Below are 19,208 nucleotides of genomic sequence, written 5' to 3' on the forward strand. Positions count from 1 at the left end.
ATTATTGAATGAGGGGGTTGCTTCATTGAACATTTCCTGCAAATGTATCCCTCTTGCTGCTTTCTGCTCTGTCACTAATAATATAGTATCAAATTTTTCCAAACATTCTTATTGTCTACCATGACTCAAAGTGTTAGTTCTGGGCTGGTAATTAAATGTACAGGGATTTAATCCTGGTCAGTATTACCCGCAGCTTTGTTTTCCTTACATTAAATTTGTTATTTAGCACTAAATCATGCGTTGTTTTTTTGTTCTTTTTAGCACAACACAATCATAAAAGTAAATTCACGTCGTTTGGCGTAAATAAAGTGTGAAAGAATGTTGTAATGAGGGATGACACCCCAAATTAAAATTCTGCGTGAATTGACCGTATAGTCCTCACCACTTTTTTCATTCTTGGTATGAATACATTTGCAGAACCTCAGAAGTGGAGTGTCGAAGTTTTTCGTCAAAGAGACCATTCAAAGTCTGCCACATAAAACGGGTGCCGTGACCCGGATCATTTGGTCAGCCGATCGCCGAGGTTCAGCTGTGCCGTCTGTGGTGTGAAGTTGTTAGACCTGTGATCCATGTTAGCAGCTGAAATTAGTAATGGTACTCTGAAACAAAAATATTTATAACCTTGAACACTTGTGAAAATCATATTTGTATAATTTACACTTTCCTGTATAAATAAATAAAATGACAAATGGGTTGTACTTGTATAGCGCTTTTCTACCTTCAAGGTACTCAAAGCACTTTGACACTACTTCCACATTTACCCATTCACACACTGATGGAGGGAGCTGCCATGCAAGGCGCCAACCAGCACCCATCAGGAGCAAGGGTGAAGTGTCTTGCTCAGGACACAACGGACGTGACGAGGTTGGTACTAGGTGGGATTTGAACCAGTGACCCTCGGGTTGCGCACGGCCACTCTCCCACTGCGCCACACCGTATACCTCTCTTATTTTCTTTTTAAAGGCCTACTGAAACCCACTACTACCGACCACGCAGTCTGATAGTTTATATATCAATGATGAAATATTAACATTGCAACACATGCCAATACGGCCTTTTTAGTTTACTAAATTGCAATTTTAAATTTCCCACGAAGTATCCTGTTGAAAACATTGTGTGCGCGTGACATCACGGATTGTAGCGGACATGTTCTTCCAGCACCGCTCACGGTTAAAAGACGTCTGATTAATTGCATAATTACACAGTATTCTGGACATCTGTGTTGCTGAATCTTTTGCAATTTGTTCATTTAATAATGGAGACGTCAATGAAGAAAGATATAGGTAGGAAGCGGTGTAATTACAGCTGCCTTTAGCAACACAAACACAGCCGGTGTTTCCTTGTTTACATTCCCGAAGGTGAAGCTTTACTATGGAACAGAGCGGTCACACGACCTTTGCTTACAACTGCACTGCCCATGAGTCAACTGGGTATGCTCCCATTTACCTAATGTATGGACGGATTCCCAAACTACCTGTGGATATCATGTTCCACACACTGGAAAAAGACAACAACATTGTGGACTATAATACCTACATCAAGCGCATGAGGAATGATCTAAGATAAGCCCTCACTCTGGCCAGGGCCGATGCTGAATTCAGCCGGCGACGTCAAGCAGACCTGTACAACTGAGCAACTAAGGGTGCAGACATTGAGGAGGGATATCGTGTTCCTTTAGCGAACCGATTCGGTTGTGGTCACAGCAAATTAGCTCACAGGTGGGAGTCCACCCTATACACTGCTGGTCTCCAAAGATTCAAGGTGCCACACTTACCGGATCGCACACCCTGACACAGGGCATGAGAAAATAATCCACAGAAACCTGATTTTGCAGGCCAACTTTCTGCCAGTTGAGGTTGAGCGTGGGAGTGTGTCCTTTGACAGAGATTTTGAACAAAGTCATGGGCTTCAAATGATTGGTAGCAGTGACTTGGTTTCTTTACCTGAGTTGAAGCAATTAGAACAAACTGCCAGCTGGGTATAGCAGAGACCATTACCCTCAATAGTTCTCATGGCAATAGAAGACATACCTGCTGACCTTTCTCAAATTCCCCCTGTTAATGCTGAACTGGAATCCCAAAGCACACAGTGTTGTGATAGTGTTAGTGCTTGCATGAGCACCGAGCCAGAGAGTCTAGTGCATGGGTGTCAAACTCTGGCCCGTTGTGTAATTTCATTTGGCCCTTGAGGCAATAATAAATTAACATTAGAGCTGGCCCGCCGGTTATATACAGTGGCGGTGCCGCTGTATCACCGCATTCAACGCTAATTCTCATACTTGCCAACCCTCCCGATTTCTCCAAGAGAATCCCGAATTTCAGTGCCTCCCCCGAAAATCTCCCGGGGCAACCATTCCCCCGAATTTCCACCCGGACAACAATATTGGGGGCGTGCCTTAAAGGTACTGCTTTTAGCATCCTCTAAAACCTGTCGTCACGTCCGCTTTTCCTCCATACAAACAGCGTGCCGGCCCAGTCACGTAATATATACGGCTTCTACACACACACACAAGTGAATGCCATGCATACTTGGTCAACAGCCATACAGGTCACACTGAGGGTGGCCGTATAAACAACTTTAACACTGTGAACCCACACCAAACAAGAATGACAAACACATTTCGGGAGAACATCTGCACCGTAACACAACATAAACACAACAGAACAAATACTCAGAACCCCTTGCAGCACTAACTCTTCCGGGACGCTACAATATACACCCCCGCTACCAACAAAACTCAATTTTGCATGTCACGATAAAGTTATATAAGCCTTGCTTGTTCAATATTCAACGCAAAACTTGTTTGGGTCCCTATTAAAAGGTTAAGTTGTTCAACTTTGGCCCGCGGCTTTTTTCAGTTTAGAATTTTGGCCCACTCTGTATTTGAGTTTGACACCCCTGGTCTAGTGAGTCCAGTGAGTCATATCAGGACCAGAGTCGGTCGAATTGTAAAGCCTGTAAATAGACTTATCCATAACATGACACAAAGAAATACGAAAGCAGGCTTAAGGGTCAATGAGTTTGCCAGGACTTTATTCGCGTAAGCTACAACAAGCTGCTGTCACTTAGTGTACTACTAGTACAGATTTCACCTTGGTTCAACCTTAAAGGTTGGCATCTTACGAAATTGTGTATATGGCATTTTCTTAAGCCAAGTGGGTAATTTCAAGTTTGGCCAGCTTCTGTATTTTACTTTACCTTTGCTGGGAGCAGGGGCGTCGCCAGACATATTTCACTGGGGCACGTGCCCCACTGTTGATCTGCAGTGCCCCAGTAAAAATTTCACCAATAAAAAAAAACGCTTCAGAGTTTTAAGTCTACATAACATAGACAACAGCGCACATACTACTTAGTATGGTAATTGATTGGTACTGTATTCACTCCACGAAACAGTGAGCAAATGGCTACTTAATATGGTAATTTATTCACGTGTGAATCGAGACTTCGGTTGAGAGAGAGAGAGAGAGAGGGGGGATTCGAATCACTGCGTGAGGTAGGTGACGTTAGCCAAAAACAATTTGTTAATTACAATATTTTGATTTTGATTTGACTCAAACTGTAACTCCTAGATGGATTTAAGAAAGTTATTCGCCCGCAGCAGAGAAAAGCGAGGAATGAGAGATGTAAGTGAAGTCCTAGCTAGCTAGGCAACATCATTGTCTTAAGTTGATGCTAAGTTAGCTAACATTATTCCTTGTATCAAGACAAACATATTCATTTGCTGTACGAGCTGTCGGGGGAATTTCCAATGAACATGAAACATAATGCTGGTTCTGCATCAATGATGATTTGGAGTAAGCATGTGTGAGTTGAGTGCTTCTCAAATGGTTTATCTTCAGGAAGGAAAACACTTTCCCATATCATCAAGTCGTGAGCCAAATTTTTAAATCATTCAAGTTTATTTCACAGAAAAATAGCACAGTAGACTTGTCTTGTTAATCGGTGTGACTTTGACTAAAATAATCTCGTTTTGTCACCAGAAAAATGGCTACAGTTAAAGCATCTGGTTTTGTATCCAGAAAAAATAGTAACATTTCTGTATTTGTTTTCAGAAAGATGGCTGAAAATATCGGGTTTTGTTGCCCCATTTAGATTTTTAAAAAATATATTTCCATGTCTCCTGAGTCCTCCTCCAACTTGTTAGTTGGTTTGCCTTTTGCGAAAATACTCACTAATAGTCACTAGAAAAATGGCTAAAAATATCAGGTTTTGTTGCCACAATTTGATTTTTTTCTCCCTAAACTTTTTTTTTTTCATGCACACATCTGACTGCGACTCACTGAAAATGACACACAATCCACTTTTATGTCACGACCCAGCAGTTGGGAACCACTGGTCAACTGTATAACAGTTACTGTAATATTTCCATGTCTGTCCAGAGTGATTGACCACTTTGCAAAAATTAAAAGGAGACGTTACAGTTTACTTCTCAGAAAATGATTCCCTGAACAGACACACAACAGTTGTTCATTTATTCTACTACTTTGGCTTTATTATTTTGTGTATATTTTATAGTTTTGTATATCTGAAATAGGATTAGCCACATTGCCATAAATGGAAATTAAATAATATAAAAGAACCCAGAGATGTAGGGGTGCTTTATTTTTTGTTTTACTTTTGTAGATGTTAAATTTGCAGATGATTACTGCAATATATATTTCAAAAAGATTCATTGCTCTTCCTTTTTGCTTTTACCAGTAGCAGTTTAGAAGTCTGGAGTAAAAAAGTGCACAAGTAGGTCAAATGCATTAGTTAATTTCAGGTGGTTAATCAAAGATCCATACAACATAATCTGATATGATTTCATAGTTTAAAGCACTATTTATGTATTATTTTATGATAAATATGTGCTAAAAATGTTTTTCCTTGCGCGCTTTGCACGCTCACATGAATTATTTGTGCCCCAGGTGTATCCCAGTACAGTATTAGGTCTAGTGACGCCCCTGGCTGGGAGACATGTGTGTCGCGCAGAGACGTTTTTATGAATGCTTGTACTTGTGCTAGTTTTATGAATTTTAACTCACCTTGAGCAGTTTTGTGAAGTTCAGAGGGGAGTATTTTATATAGCTGAGTGGAAAAGCGCTTTTCAAAGTTGTATTATTTTGTCGGTGTGTGAACCTTCTCAAAGCCTGCCTGTTTTGTTCTGGCGTGGGAAAAAAATATGTAGATATCCGTCCGGTTGTTGCAAGGAGGACTTTTAATAGCGACGCACACTGGGGGACGCGCGTGTTTGTCGACAGAACGTGAAGCTGGGAAGACGTGCCGCAGTCTTTCTGCTCCTTTAACGAGCTGACTGTATTTGGAGGCTTTTGATTTTGCTTTGTACTGATGGTGACTTATTTAGGGCTATTTTTATAATGTATTAAATTAAAGCTCTTTTGTCAAGTCTGGTTGGGGGGAAATTTGCCATGTTGATGTTCTCCCTCCTTGTCATGTGGTTTGCTCTGAAAGCAGACAGTAGAACTGCTGATGCTGACGTGTGTGCTTGAATTGACCGTGTCCTCCTTGCCACTTTTTTTAGTCTTAGGGAAAATTAATTTGCAGAATCTCAGAAATGGAGGGTCGAAGTTTTCCGTCAAAGAGACCATTCAAAGTCTGCAACACATGTTGTAATTGTGCTCTTTTCGAGGGGCTATGCACTAATTAAATTGACTTTAGTTATAGTTGATTTAAACTTAGACAACCATTATTGAGCCACAAGGGAAATTGTTCAACACAGTAGCTCAGTTACAAAGGATGGAAAGTGTAAGGATAAAAATGATAATGCAGGTATAAAGTAGACACAAAATGTACCGCAGTAGCAATATAAAATATAACATATATGTAATATTTACGTATTATCTATACAGTTTATGATATATACTGATACAGTATTACGGTGGCTTCGGGGTTAGTGCATATGCCTCACAAGACAAAGGTCCTGAGTAGTCTGGGGTTCAATCCCGGGCTTGGGATCTTTCTGTGTGGAGTTTGCATGTTATCCCCGTGATTGTGTGGGTTCCCTCCGGGTACTCCGGCTTCCTCCCACCTCCAAAGACATGCACCAGGGGATAGGTTGTTTGGCAAGACTAAATTGGCCCTAGTGTGTGAATGCGAGTGTGAATGTTGTCTGTCTATCTGCGTTGGCCCTGCGATGAGGTGGCGACTTTTCCAGGGTGTACTCCGCCAACCGCTCGAATGCAGCTGAGATAGGAAGGGACAAGCGGTAGAAATTGGATGGATCGAATACATAACTAGAAAATTCCAGCGGAAATGTTGATGGGCCTGCTACCTGTGTCCTGGACCTCTGGCCGGGGGTCGGTGGAATCCGCCGTACTTATTAGATGTGCCGAGTGTCTGAATCCATGAGTTTTAGGTGTAACCAGAGGTGGGTAGAGTAGCCAGAAATTGTACTCAAGTAAGAGTACTGTTACTTTAGAGATTTATTACTCAAGTAAAAGTAAGGAGTAGTCACCCAAATATTTACTTGAGTAAAAGTAAAAAGTAGGTTGTGAAAAAACTACTCAAGTACTGAGTAACTGATGAGTAACCTGTTTATTTAATGATTACGGCAACAAATAATGCAAACAAACATAAAAATAGCAATGAGCAAATTCAGAGCCAGGAATATCTCTTAAGCAACTAAAACAATATTATATATTAAATAATAGTACATTAAAATAAAAAAAAATTAAGGCAAATTGGGCCACAATAACTTAACAGCACCATAGGGCTCAGTAGGCATTCATTGATTGATTGATTTAAACTTGTATTAGTAGATTGCACAGAACAGTACATATTCTGTACAATTGACCTCTAAATGGTAACACCCCAATAGGTTTTTCAACGTTAATCAATTACTTAATAAATGACCAAGTCGAGGTGATCTACCTCATATATACATACACACACATAGCATATATATGTATATGTATATATATATATATATGTATATGTATATATATATATATATATATATATATATATATATATATATATATACACACACATATATATATATATATATATATATATATATACATTTATATATACAGTATATAATTTATATTTATTTATTTTGCCGTTTTTGTTCACATGTTAAAGGTGTTTTAATGAATATACATGCATGTTTAACATATAGATTGCTATCTTTAATGAAGACAAGAATATAAGTTGGTGTATTACCTGATTCTGATGACGTGCTTTGATTGGAATCAGACAGTATAGTGCTGATAAGTCCCGGTTTTCAAATGGAGGAGAAAAAAAGTTCCTCCTTCCTGTCTAATACCACATGAAAGTCGTTGGTTTTTGGCATCTTATTTGTCCAGCTTCCATATTAGTTTTTATACACTTTACAAGAAATACATTGGCGGCAAACTCCGTTGCTTGCTAGCTTGTTTGCGCTGGCTTTCGGAGACTCTTATTTTGTTAGCGCAGGCGCGATGGAGCGGCGCTTTTATTGTGAAGACAGGAACTGTGCGATCAGTCTTTAGGCTTTTGACGGGAAGTACGGTTGAAACAAAAAGTTTCTTTTTTCCTTTACACTTTTGATTGATTGGTTGATTGATTGAAACTTTTATTCGTATATTGCACAGTACAGTACATATTCCGTACAATCGACCACTAAATGGTAACACCCGCATAAGTTTTTCAACATGTCGGGTTCAACGTGTGACGGTCACGTGACCACATGGCTCTGTTTGATTGGTCTAACGTCACTAGTGACTGCATTTGATTGGTGAAACGCAAGCATGCGTAGTTCCTACTTTGAATGCGTGTATGACAAAGACAAAACAAACAAAACGTGCATTAACAGATCGATAAAAAAATTAGCGAGTAGCGACCTGATTGCAGATAAATGGAGCGGAGTAAAAGTAGCCTTTCTTCTCTATAAATTTACTCAAGTAAAAGTAAAAGTATGTTGCATAAAAACTACTCTTAGAAGTACAATTTATCCCAAAAGTTACTCAAGTAGATGTAACGGAGTAAATGTAGCGCGTTACTACCCACCTCTGGGTGTAACTGTACAAAATGAGCTACAGAGCTAGCCTGAAACAGTAGCATGTTTACATAAAAATGCTAACACTTAGCACGTGTGCTAACGATAGCATGATTACAGTCAGCATGTTTCATATACCAAGTTATTTGACTCAAAGGTGTATGGCTGTGTGTATAAAAAAAAAAAGTGTAAAAGTAGATAACAAAAGTAGCAAGTTTAAATTTAAGCGACCACCCGCGACCCCAAAAAATGGATGCTTACACAATATATAACAGTTACCATGTACAATAATACAGTACATGTAACAGCTGCAGCATAACATAAGAGAGTAGATTTGTCAAGTAGATTTTAGAGAAAGAGAAAGAGAGATTTGAGGTACCGTACAAATGTTTTGAGCTAAAGGCCTACTGAAATGAGATTTTCTTATTCAAACGGGGATAGCAGGTCCATTCTATGTGTCATACTTGATCATTTCGCGATATTGCCATATTTTCGCTGAAAGGATTTAGTAGAGAACATCCACGATAAAGTTCGCAAGTTTTGGTGCTGATAAAAAAGCTTCGCCTTTACCGGAAGTCACAGACGATGATGTCAGAAGGGTGAGGGCTCCTCACGTCCTCACATTGTTTATAACGGGAGCCTCCAGCAGCAAGAGCTATTTTGGACAGAGAAAACGACAATTTCCCCATTAATTTGAGCGAGGATGAAAGATTTGTGTATGATGATATTGATAGCGAAGGACTATAAAAAAAAAAAAGTTAAAAAAAAAAAGGCGATTGCATTGGGATGGATTCAGATGTTTGTAGACACATTTACTAGGATAATTATGGGAAATCCCTTATCTTTCTATTGTGTTGCTAGTGTTTTAGTGAGATTAAATAGTACCTGATGGTCGGAGGGGTGTGTCCACGGGTGTCTTGAGCCCAGTGTCTGAGGGAAGTCACGGCAGATACAAGGACGGCGCAAACTCTACAGATCTCCGGTAAGAGGCGACTTTTTAACACAATATTCTCACCGAAACCTGCCGGTTGACAAGTGGTCGGGATCCATGTTCGCTTGACCGCTCTGATCCATAGTAAAGCTTCACACCCGGGAATTTTAAACAAGGAATCACCGTGTGTTTGTGTGGCTAAAGGCTAAAGCTTCCCAACTATATCTTTCTACTTTGACTTCTCAATTATTAATTGAACAAATTGCAAAAGATTCAGCAACACAGATGTCCAGAATACTGTTTAATTGCGCGATGAAAAGAGACGACTTTTAGCCGTAAGTGGTGCTGCGCTAATATTTCCTGACAGTCCGTGACATCACGCGCACGCGTCATCATTCCACAACGTTTTCAACAAGAAACTCCGCGGGAAATTTAAAATTGTAATTTAGTAAACTAAACCGGCCGTATTGGCATGTGTTGCAATGTTAATATTTCCTCATTGATGTATAAACTATCAGACTGCGTGGTCGGTAGTAGTGGGTTTCATTAGGCCTGTAGGAGCTCCATCATAGAACCAATTAAGCTCGTAAATGGAGGTAGTGCTCTACCCCAGTGGTTCTCAACCTTTTTTCAGTGATGTACCCCCTGTGAACATTTTTTTTAATTCAAGTACCCCCTAATCAGAACAAAGCATTTTTGGTTGAAAAAAAGAGATACAAAAGTAAAATACAGCACTATGTCATCAGTTTCTGATTTATTAAATTGTATAACAGTGCAAAATATTGCTCATTTGTAGTGGTCTTTCTTGAATTATTTGAAAAAAAAGATATAAAAAAAAACAACTAAAAACTTGTTGAAAAATAAACAAGTTATTCAATTATAAATAAAGATTTCTACACATAGAACTTAGTAATCAACTTAAAGTGTCTCTTTGGGGATTGTAATAGAGATCCATCTGGATTCATGAACTTAATTCTAAACATTTCTTCACAAAAAAAGAAATCCTTAACATCAATATTTAGGAAACATGTCCACAAAAAATCTAGCTGTCAACACTGAATATTTCATTGTTGCATTTCTTTTCACAGTGTATGAACTTACATTCATTTTTTGTTGAATAATTATTCCATAAATATAATTGTAAAGGATTTTTGAAATGTGTATTTTTAGAATACTTTTGAAAAATCTCTCGTACCCCTTGGCATACCTTCAAATACCCCCAGGGGTACGCGTACCCCCATTTGAGAACCACTGCTCTACCCTACAGGGTAATTCTGTTTCAAAGGTTGCTTTTGGCGTCCTCTTGTGGTGAAAGTAGGAGAAGCAGCCAAAGACGTCGCAAGGCAATTATTGTAATTTTAAAACTGAGCTCTGCACTTTTGGATTATACGCATCACTTTGACGAAGGTAAATAGTATTACATAAAAATAATATTACTTTGAGTATTGATAATAAAAAATGAAAAAACTGACGTAAATTAGCGTCCCTAAGCCACGCCCATTTCACACGTTGCCCCACGAGTGTGCGCTTGCGCCAGATGACGGAGGACGGATCCAGATCGAGGTCACCAAATTCCCGTCTTGCTCGAGTTTTAAAATAAAAGGAAAGTGAAAGCGGACGCCTGTTACGTCACAGGCTGACGCTCTTGCCTGGACTTGGTCCCAAACACCGGCTTTCACAGAGGCTGCAGATCCTCTTCCCTGCAGTGCAGTGTGCAACTCAGTGGGTCAGAGAGGTTGAAGGTTCCACACTTGTTGCAGAGAAATGTTTGCACGGTGCTGGTACTGAAATGTCCCCTCTCTTCATGGAGACCTGCTACCAGCCTGCCAGTCCTGGATCTGCTGAAGGACACTCGGTAAGTCTAGCTCCTTCACTCGCTTTTCAGATCCTGTCCTCACATGATTTGGCTATAGTGGTGTAAGAAGTGGACATGAGCAGTTATCCAACAATGTTTGTTATTGTGGTGGACGAAATATGATAATAACACCTTAAAATATTCTGCTTTTTCGAGTGCAGAAGGTGTGGTTTGTACTCTGTTTGCTACAAGACGATTTCATGTACATTTCAAAGCAATGTTACCAAATATTTGGTTTTGTTGGCTTTTTACAGTCCTTTGTGTACCGTATGCGTCTATATACTGTCTGTGTGGGTATATTTGTATTAATGTATAAATGTATATACGCAGTGACGTGCAGTCAGGGGCGGCAGGTGAGGCCTATCATGGAAAGAAAAACATTAAAAAAAAAAAAAAAAAATTATATTGTTATATGTATCCAGTGGTTATACTATAAAGTTATTTTCCATTTAACTTCACCAGTTTTAAATTATTTTTTATTCAAAATCGCTTAATTTTCACATTAGCCATTCAAATACTGAGAATTACTCGCACTAGCTGTGAGTGAGTCACTCCCGTGGATTGCGCAATGACTCGGCTAACTGCTGTCTGCTGTGCAGTGAGACCGTATTGCTATATGAATTATTTTATACATTTCCATAGTTTAGTTAGCTGAGGTATATAATCCATCCATCCATCCATCATCTTCCGCTTATCCGAGGTCGGGTCGCGGGGGCAACAGCCTAAGCAGGGAAACCCAGACTTCCCTCTCCCCAGCCACTTCGTCTAGCTCTTCCCGGGGGATCCCGAGGCGTTCCCGGGCCAGCCGGGAGACATAGTCTTCCCAACGTGTCCTGGGTCTTCCCCGTGGCCTCCTACCGGTTGGACGTGCCCTAAACACCTCCCTCGGGAGGCGTTCGGGTGGCATCCTGACCAGATGCCCGAACCACCTCATCTGGCTCCTCTCGATGTGGAGGAGCAGCGGCTTTACTTTGAGCTCCTCCCGGATGGCAGAGCTTCTCACCCTATCTCTAAGGGAGAGACCCGCCACACGGCGGAGGAAACTCATTTCGGCCGCTTGTACCCGTGATCTTATCCTTTCGGTCATGACCCAAAGCTCATGACCATAGGTGAGGATGGGAACGTAGATCGACCGGTAAATTGAGAGCTTTGCCTTCCGGCTCAGCTCCTTCTTCACCACAACGGATCGGTACAACGTCCGCATTACTGAGGACGCCGCACCGATCCGCCTGTCGATCTCACGATCCACTCTTCCCTCACTCGTGAACAAGACTCCTAGGTACTTGAACTCCTCCACTTGGGGCAGGGTCTCCTCCCCAACCCGGAGATGGCACTCCACCCTTTTCCGGGCGAGAACCATGGACTCGGATTTGGAGGTGCTGATTCTCATTCCGGTCGCTTCACACTCGGCTGCGAACCGATCCAGCGAGAGCTGAAGATCACGGTCAGATGAAGCCATCAGGACCACATCATCTGCAAAAAGCAGAGACCTAATCCTGCGGTATATAATGTACAGTGTATTTTGTCTAAAACTGTAGGTGTGTAACGTATTTCTTGTGCTGGGCAATCATAAAACTGCTGCAAAACACGTACAATGTGAGGCACCTGTTCTCCGGCCTCCTGGTGGTAGTGGGCGCTAGTGATCCCAGAGATCATTCTTGCACTACTAGGCTAGGCCGATGCTGGTATGTTTTAAAGTTGTCGTTTGCCTGCATATCGTAAAAACAACCGTCCAAAATTTTACAACTAATTTTAAACTTATAGGTGCCGACCATCAGGGCCGAGTTGCGACGAAAGAGTGTGTCGATGTTGAGATATTATGCCGAGTTGGTAAGTGAATTTGTTTGCTAATAGTAGCTACTAGCCGTACCCATGTATTTTCAATGGGCGGTTAGCATCGGGTTTTAATCCCGTTTCCTCCAATGTTTCTGATCCGATTGAATTTATATTCATGTGGAGTCTTTATTTTTGGTACTTAAGTATGATGACTGAGTATTGTGGCGTTTTAAGGCCATCTGCATTTTTTATGCTACAGTAAAGACAATGAATGAACACGGCCGCTGGAGCGCGGTTACACCTGTCATAGTGACAACACTGTGTACTGACGTGTTTGTTATTTTCTACATACATGTGATTATTTAAAATTGTTAATGCTAGCAGTATTTTCGCTAATAATGATAATAATAATAAGTGTAATTTATTTATACTACACTATACTAGCTAAAGTACCTGCTACATTAAGTTAAATTACCAATGATTGTCACACACACACTAGGTGTGGTGAAATTTGTCCTCTGCATTCGACCCATTCCCTTATTCAACCCCTGGGAGGTGAGGGGAGCAGTGATCAGCAGCAGCCGGGAATAATTGTTGGTGTTGTAACCCTCAATTCCAACCCTTGATGCTGAGTGCCAAGCAGGGAAGAATGCTGGTATGAGCTTTTAAACATAACCCGTTAACTACTGCCAATCAATAGTGTTCATGTGTTTATAAATCTGACTGTGATGAAGTCAGTGCCTCACCAGCCATGAACCTCACCGCACGTCACTGTGTATACGTATATACATACAGTCGCGATCAAAAGTTTACATACACTTGTAAAAAACATAATGTCATGGCTGTCTTGAGTATACAATAATTTCTACACCTCTTATTTTTTGTGATGGAGTGATTGGAGCACATTCTGTACTTGTTGGTCACAAAAAAAAAAATCATGAAGTTTGGTTCTTTTATGAATTTATTATTAGTCTACTGAAAATGTGACCAAATCTGCTGGGTCAAAAGTATACATACAGCAATGTTAATATTTGCTTACATGTCCCTTGGCAAGTGTCACTTCAATAAGGCGCTTTTGGTAGCCATCCACAACCTTCTGGTTGAATTTTTGGCCACTCCTCTTGACAAAATTGGTGCTGTTCAGCCAAATGTGTTGGAGTTTCTGACATGGACTTGTTTCTTCAGCATTGTCCACATGTTTAAGTCAGGATTTTGGGAAGGCAATTCTAAAACCTTAATTCTAGTCTGATTTAGCCATTCCTTTACCACTTTTGACTTGTGTTTGAGGTCATTGTCCTTCCTGTTGGTACACCCAACTGCGCCCAAGACCCAACTTCCGGGCTGATGATTTTAGGTTGTTCTGAAGAATTTGGAGGTAATCCTCCTTTTTCATTGTCCCATTTACTCTCTGTAAAGCACCAGTTCCATTGGGAGCAAAACAGGCCCAGAGCATAATACTAGAACCTCCATGCTTGATAGTAGGCTTGGTGTTCCTGGGATTAAAGGCCTCACCTTTTCTCCTCCGAACATATGGCTGGGTATTGTGGCCACACAGTTCAATTTATGTTTCATCTGACCACATAACTTTCCTCCAGAAGGTTTTATCTTTGTCCATGTGAGGTCAGATGAAACAAAAATTGAGCTGTTTGGCCACAATACCCAGCAATATGTTTGGAGGAGAAAAGGTGAAGCCTTTACACATATATATATGTATATATATATGTATATATATATATATATATATATATATATATATATATATATATATATATATGTATGTATATGTATATATATATATATATATATATATATATATATATATATGTATGTATATGTATATATATGTATGTAGGTGTGGGAAAAATCACAAGACTACTTCATCTCTACAGAACTGTTTCATGAGGGGTTCTCCCAATCATCAGGAGATTTTAATGGAAGCATTCACATACAATGGTTTGTATAGGGCACAGAGTGGGTGGGACAAGGCAGGCGTAGGGTGTGGTGATTGGATCATGTGTTACCTAGGAGGTGTTTCCGTCTGTGGCGGCATGTAGAAATTATTTCACTGCGCTTGTTGAGGGATGACCGGTCTGGATGATATATAATAAACAGTTTCTCTTTTAAGCATAGGTTGCATCTTTTATTACCACTGTTGTAAGGTGTGCTGGATGCAAGAATTTGCCATGTTATTGAATATTCAACATTATTGTCTTTGAGGTTCCAAATGTGCTTGCTGAGTTCTGTAGAATTCCGCAAAGTCTGGTTTCTAAAGGAGGCCTTGTGATTATTCCATCTGGTTTTAAACGCTCCTTCGGTTAATTCTACGTACGTGTCGGATGTGCTAACACGCAAGGACATTGCGGAATTCTACAGAACTCAGCAAGCACATTTGGAACCTCGAAGACAATAATGTTGAATATTCAATAACATGGCAATATCTTGCATCCAGCACACCTTACAACAGTGGTAATAAAAGATGCAACCTATACTTAAAACAGAAACTGTTTATTATATATCATCTAGACCTGTCATCCCTCAACAAGGGCAGTGAAATAATTTCAACATGCCGCCACAGACGGAAACACCCCCTAGGTACACATGAGCCAATCACCACACCCTACGCCTGCCTGTACTCACCCACTCTGTGCCCTAAATAAACCATTGTATGTGAATGCTTCCATTAAAATCTCCTGATGATTGAGGGAAACCCTCATGAAACAGTTCTGTAGAGATGAAGCAGTCTTGTGATTTTTCCCACACCTACATATTGCGCTCTACCACTGTATCGAGCACTATTCTCTGGATAATCCAATCAAGACATATATATACACATATATATATATATATATATATATATATATATATATATATATATATATATGTCTGTCTAAGATAGATATATATATGCAGATTAGAGTAGTCAAAAGATGACATTAGTTAACTTATGCCATTGATCACAAAAATGAACGCATTAATCATATATGTCATGCAATTTATTTAGACTTTACATGATAAGCGGTAGAAAATGGATGGATGCTCCTTTACCTTATTGACCCTATAATGAAATTGCATTTGTGTCTAAGTATGGAGATCTTTTTTAAGTTAATTTAAATTACGCGAGCCAGTAATAACCTGTGGTTAATCATTATTGATCCAAATTGAAGACTGTGATTCATCTAATTGAAAAAGCACTAATATACATATAGTATAATTCTTTCAATTTTTTTAAATAATACTTTATCTTTCAACCCTTCACAAACCCTGAACACACACAAGTTTGCAGGATACTGTGTATGTTCTTGAAGTATTTGTGGCCTTCCTACAGTCCTCGCAAGAGACAGAGACGGATGGACACATGGCAAAGGATGGACAGACCAAGAGACAACGAAAGAACAGAAACGCCGCCCGTAAGAGCCGCAAAAAACAAATGGAGAGAGCCGATGAACTCCACCAGGTATGCAAACTTAATCCTTTTTTGTATTTTTGTGTCCTTATATTTTAGTTGTGTGTGTGGGTCTGCGTGTGCATGCTTGTGTGTGTGTGTGTGTGTGTGTGTGTGTGTGTGTGTGTGTATGTGCGTGCGTGCGTGCGTGCGTGCGTGCGTGCGTGCGTGCGTGCGTGTGTGTGTGTGTGTGTGTGCAGTGTGGGGCCATTTCTTGTAAGCAGTCTGCTTTAGGAGAAAGAAGGGCTGTCCTTAGCACATCCTGTGCCTCCCACCCCAAACCACCCCACCCACACACACACACACACACACACACACACACACACACACACACACACACACACACACACACACACGCACACTGTATTATGTGAATATTATTACATGTATACTGCTTGGTTGTGATGAATGCATCTGTATGGTGTGTTTATGCACAGTAGGAAATTGTAGTAATAAACACTCACCTAAAGATACCATTAACATGCTGATAGTAATATGATGTTATGCAATATATTACTTATGAGTCATGTCTATTTATTGAATAAGGAAAAGCCCTTTAGTGAACAAGTATATGTCAACAGTGTGTGTGTGTGTGTGTGTGTGTGTGTGTGTGTGCATCCAGACTTTCACTTTCTCTCTCGTCCCCTCTTTCACTTCTGCTCTCTTTGTGAACTTATTGAAGGTCAGTGTGACCTTATCACCATATTATCACTGGGGTTGACTTTTTATAAGAAAGCCCAACTCAGGCCATAAATTGAATGATTTATTTTTTTGTATAAAGATGCATTGGATGTTCCTGAATGTTAACTAAACAGTTTGAACCTTCCTAACCCAAACAACCTTAATGCTTATGTGAGTTGTTGTGTTTTTTTCTACCATCAAAAGTTGTGCGCAAAGTAAATGACTTTCTGTTAGCAGAACCACCAGAGTGGTAGGCAGAGGCGGGAGACCAAAGTGTACAGTCTCCAATTCTTGCAATTTCAAAGTATAAATTGTCCTCGACAGCAGTGGTTCTCAAACTTTTTTCACCAAGTACCAAACACCTCTGAAAACACTTGGCACAATAATGATCAACATTAAATACAGTAGCATAGTAGGCCTAAATATTTATTAAAAACAAGGCTGAGGTTTTATCTAACTAGTATATTTAATATTTTTGGCCACTGTAACATTACACCCAGTTTGAACAGTAACAGTGTGTTGAACTATTTAATTAAGTGATACTTTAGCCCAGTGGTTCTTAACCTTTTTTCAGTGATGTACCCCCTGTGAACATTTTTTTAATTCAAGTACCCCCTAATCAGAGAGAAGCATTTTTGGTTGAAAAAAAGAGATGAATAAGTAAAATACAGCACTATGTCATCAGTTTCTGATTTATTAAATTGTATAACAGTGCAAAATATTGCTCATTTGTAGTGGTCTTTCTTGAACTATTTGTAAAAAAATATTTAAAATAACTGAAAACTTGTTGAAAAATAAACAAGTGATTCAATTATGAATACAGATTTCTACACATAGAAGTTATCATCAACTTAAAGTGCCCTCTTTGGGGATTGTAATAGAGATCCATCTGGATTCATGAACTAAATTCTAAACATTCCTTCACAAAAAAGATATCTTTTACATCAATATTTATGGAACATGTCCACAAAAAATCTAGCTGTCAACACTGAATATTGCATTTCACAGTTTATGAACTTACATTCATATTTTGTTGAAGTATTATTCAATAAATATATTCATAAAGGATTTTTGAATTGTTGCTATTTTTAGAATATTTGTAAAAAATCTCACGTACCCCTTGGCATACCTTCAAGTACCCCTAGGGGTACGCGTACCCCCATTTGAGAACCACGGCTTTAGCGTACCACTAAATAGAGCCCACGTACCAAACCACAGTTTGAGAATCACTGTTCTTCAAGATTTGGAGGCGCACAGAACATCTTGGCACATATTGTCAGAGGTGGATATACATGTTGATGTTGGGATTTTGTAAAGTTTAAAGACCTTTTTTCCCTGTTATTTAAATAAGTCATAAATGTTTATATAAAATAAATATAACCATGAAAGTTCCATAGTAAGGTTGCTTGAATCATATCAGGAATGTCTAAAACTAATAACTACACCCCCTATCAAAAATTACAAATGGTTTGTTCCACCTGGACAGTGGCTAGCCTAGCGTGGAACACATGATTCAACACAGACAACATCAAATATCTCCTTTAAGGGTTCAATCTCACCACCAGCATTTTGGTTTCAAGGATGAAGTGATCAAAAAAAGGTCAAGTTAGGATATATTTACCTGTGGCAGCATGGGAGAAAGTTTCAGTTTTGCATCTCATTACATATAAATGTAATGATCACACTCCTCAGCCTTCCCGGTAAGGTTTATTCAAGGTGTACTGGAGAGGAGGCTACGTCAGATAGTCGAACCTCGGATTCAGGAGGAACAGTGTGGTTTTCGTCCTGGTCGTGGAACTGTGGACCAGCTCTATACTCTCGGCAGGGTTCTTGAGGGTGCATGGGAGTTTGCCCAACCAGTCTACATGTGCTTTGTGGACTTGGAGAAGGCATTCGACCGTGTCCCTCGGGAAGTCCTGTGGGGAGTGCTCAGAGAGTATCGGGTATCGGACTGTCTTATTGTGGCGGTCCGTTCCCTGTACGATCAGTGCCAGAGCTTGGTTCGCATTGCCGGCAGTAAGTCGAACACATTTCCAGTGAGGGTTGGACTCCGCCAAGGCTGTCCTTTGTCACCGATTCTGTTCATAACTTTTATGGACAGAATTTCTAGGTGCAGTCAAGGTGTTGAGGGGTTCCGGTTTGGTAACCGCAGGATTAGGTCTCTGCTTTTTGCAGATGATGTGGTCCTGATGGCTTCATCTGACCGGGATCTTCAGCTCTCGCTGGATCGGTTCGCAGCCGAGTGTGAAGCGACCGGAATGAGAATCAGCACCTCCAAGTCCGAGTCCATGGTTCTCGCCCGGAAAAGGGTGGAGTGCCATCTCCGGGTTGGGGAGGAGACCCTGCCCCAAGTGGAGGAGTTCAAGTACCTAGGAGTCTTGTTCACGAGTGAGGGAAGAGTGGATCGTGAGATCGACAGGCGGATCGGTGCGGCGTCTTCAGTAATGCGGACGTTGTACCGATCCGTTGTGGTGAAGAAGGAGCTGAGCCGGAAGGCAAAGCTCTCAATTTACCGGTCGATCTACGTTCCCATCCTCACCTATGG

General features: G+C 40.3%; 1 protein-coding gene across 2 annotated transcripts in view; it reads left to right on the top strand.

Moving 5' to 3' along the window:
* The first annotated feature begins 15,864 nt into the window (after window positions 1–15,864).
* Window positions 15,865–19,208, top strand: part of ppp2r5b (protein phosphatase 2, regulatory subunit B', beta) — an 81,058-nt gene continuing 77,714 nt past the window's right edge. Inside the window, exon 1 of one of the 2 annotated variants that reach the window (XM_061912867.1) lies at window positions 15,865–15,994. The gene's annotated coding sequence lies outside the window, so the exon portion shown is untranslated. The remainder of the gene's footprint in view (window positions 15,995–19,208) is intronic. The other variant, XM_061912865.1, reaches the window with a different exon arrangement.

Source organism: Nerophis ophidion, linkage group LG10, assembly GCF_033978795.1.
Source record: "Nerophis ophidion isolate RoL-2023_Sa linkage group LG10, RoL_Noph_v1.0, whole genome shotgun sequence".
NCBI lineage: Eukaryota > Metazoa > Chordata > Actinopteri > Syngnathiformes > Syngnathidae > Nerophis > Nerophis ophidion.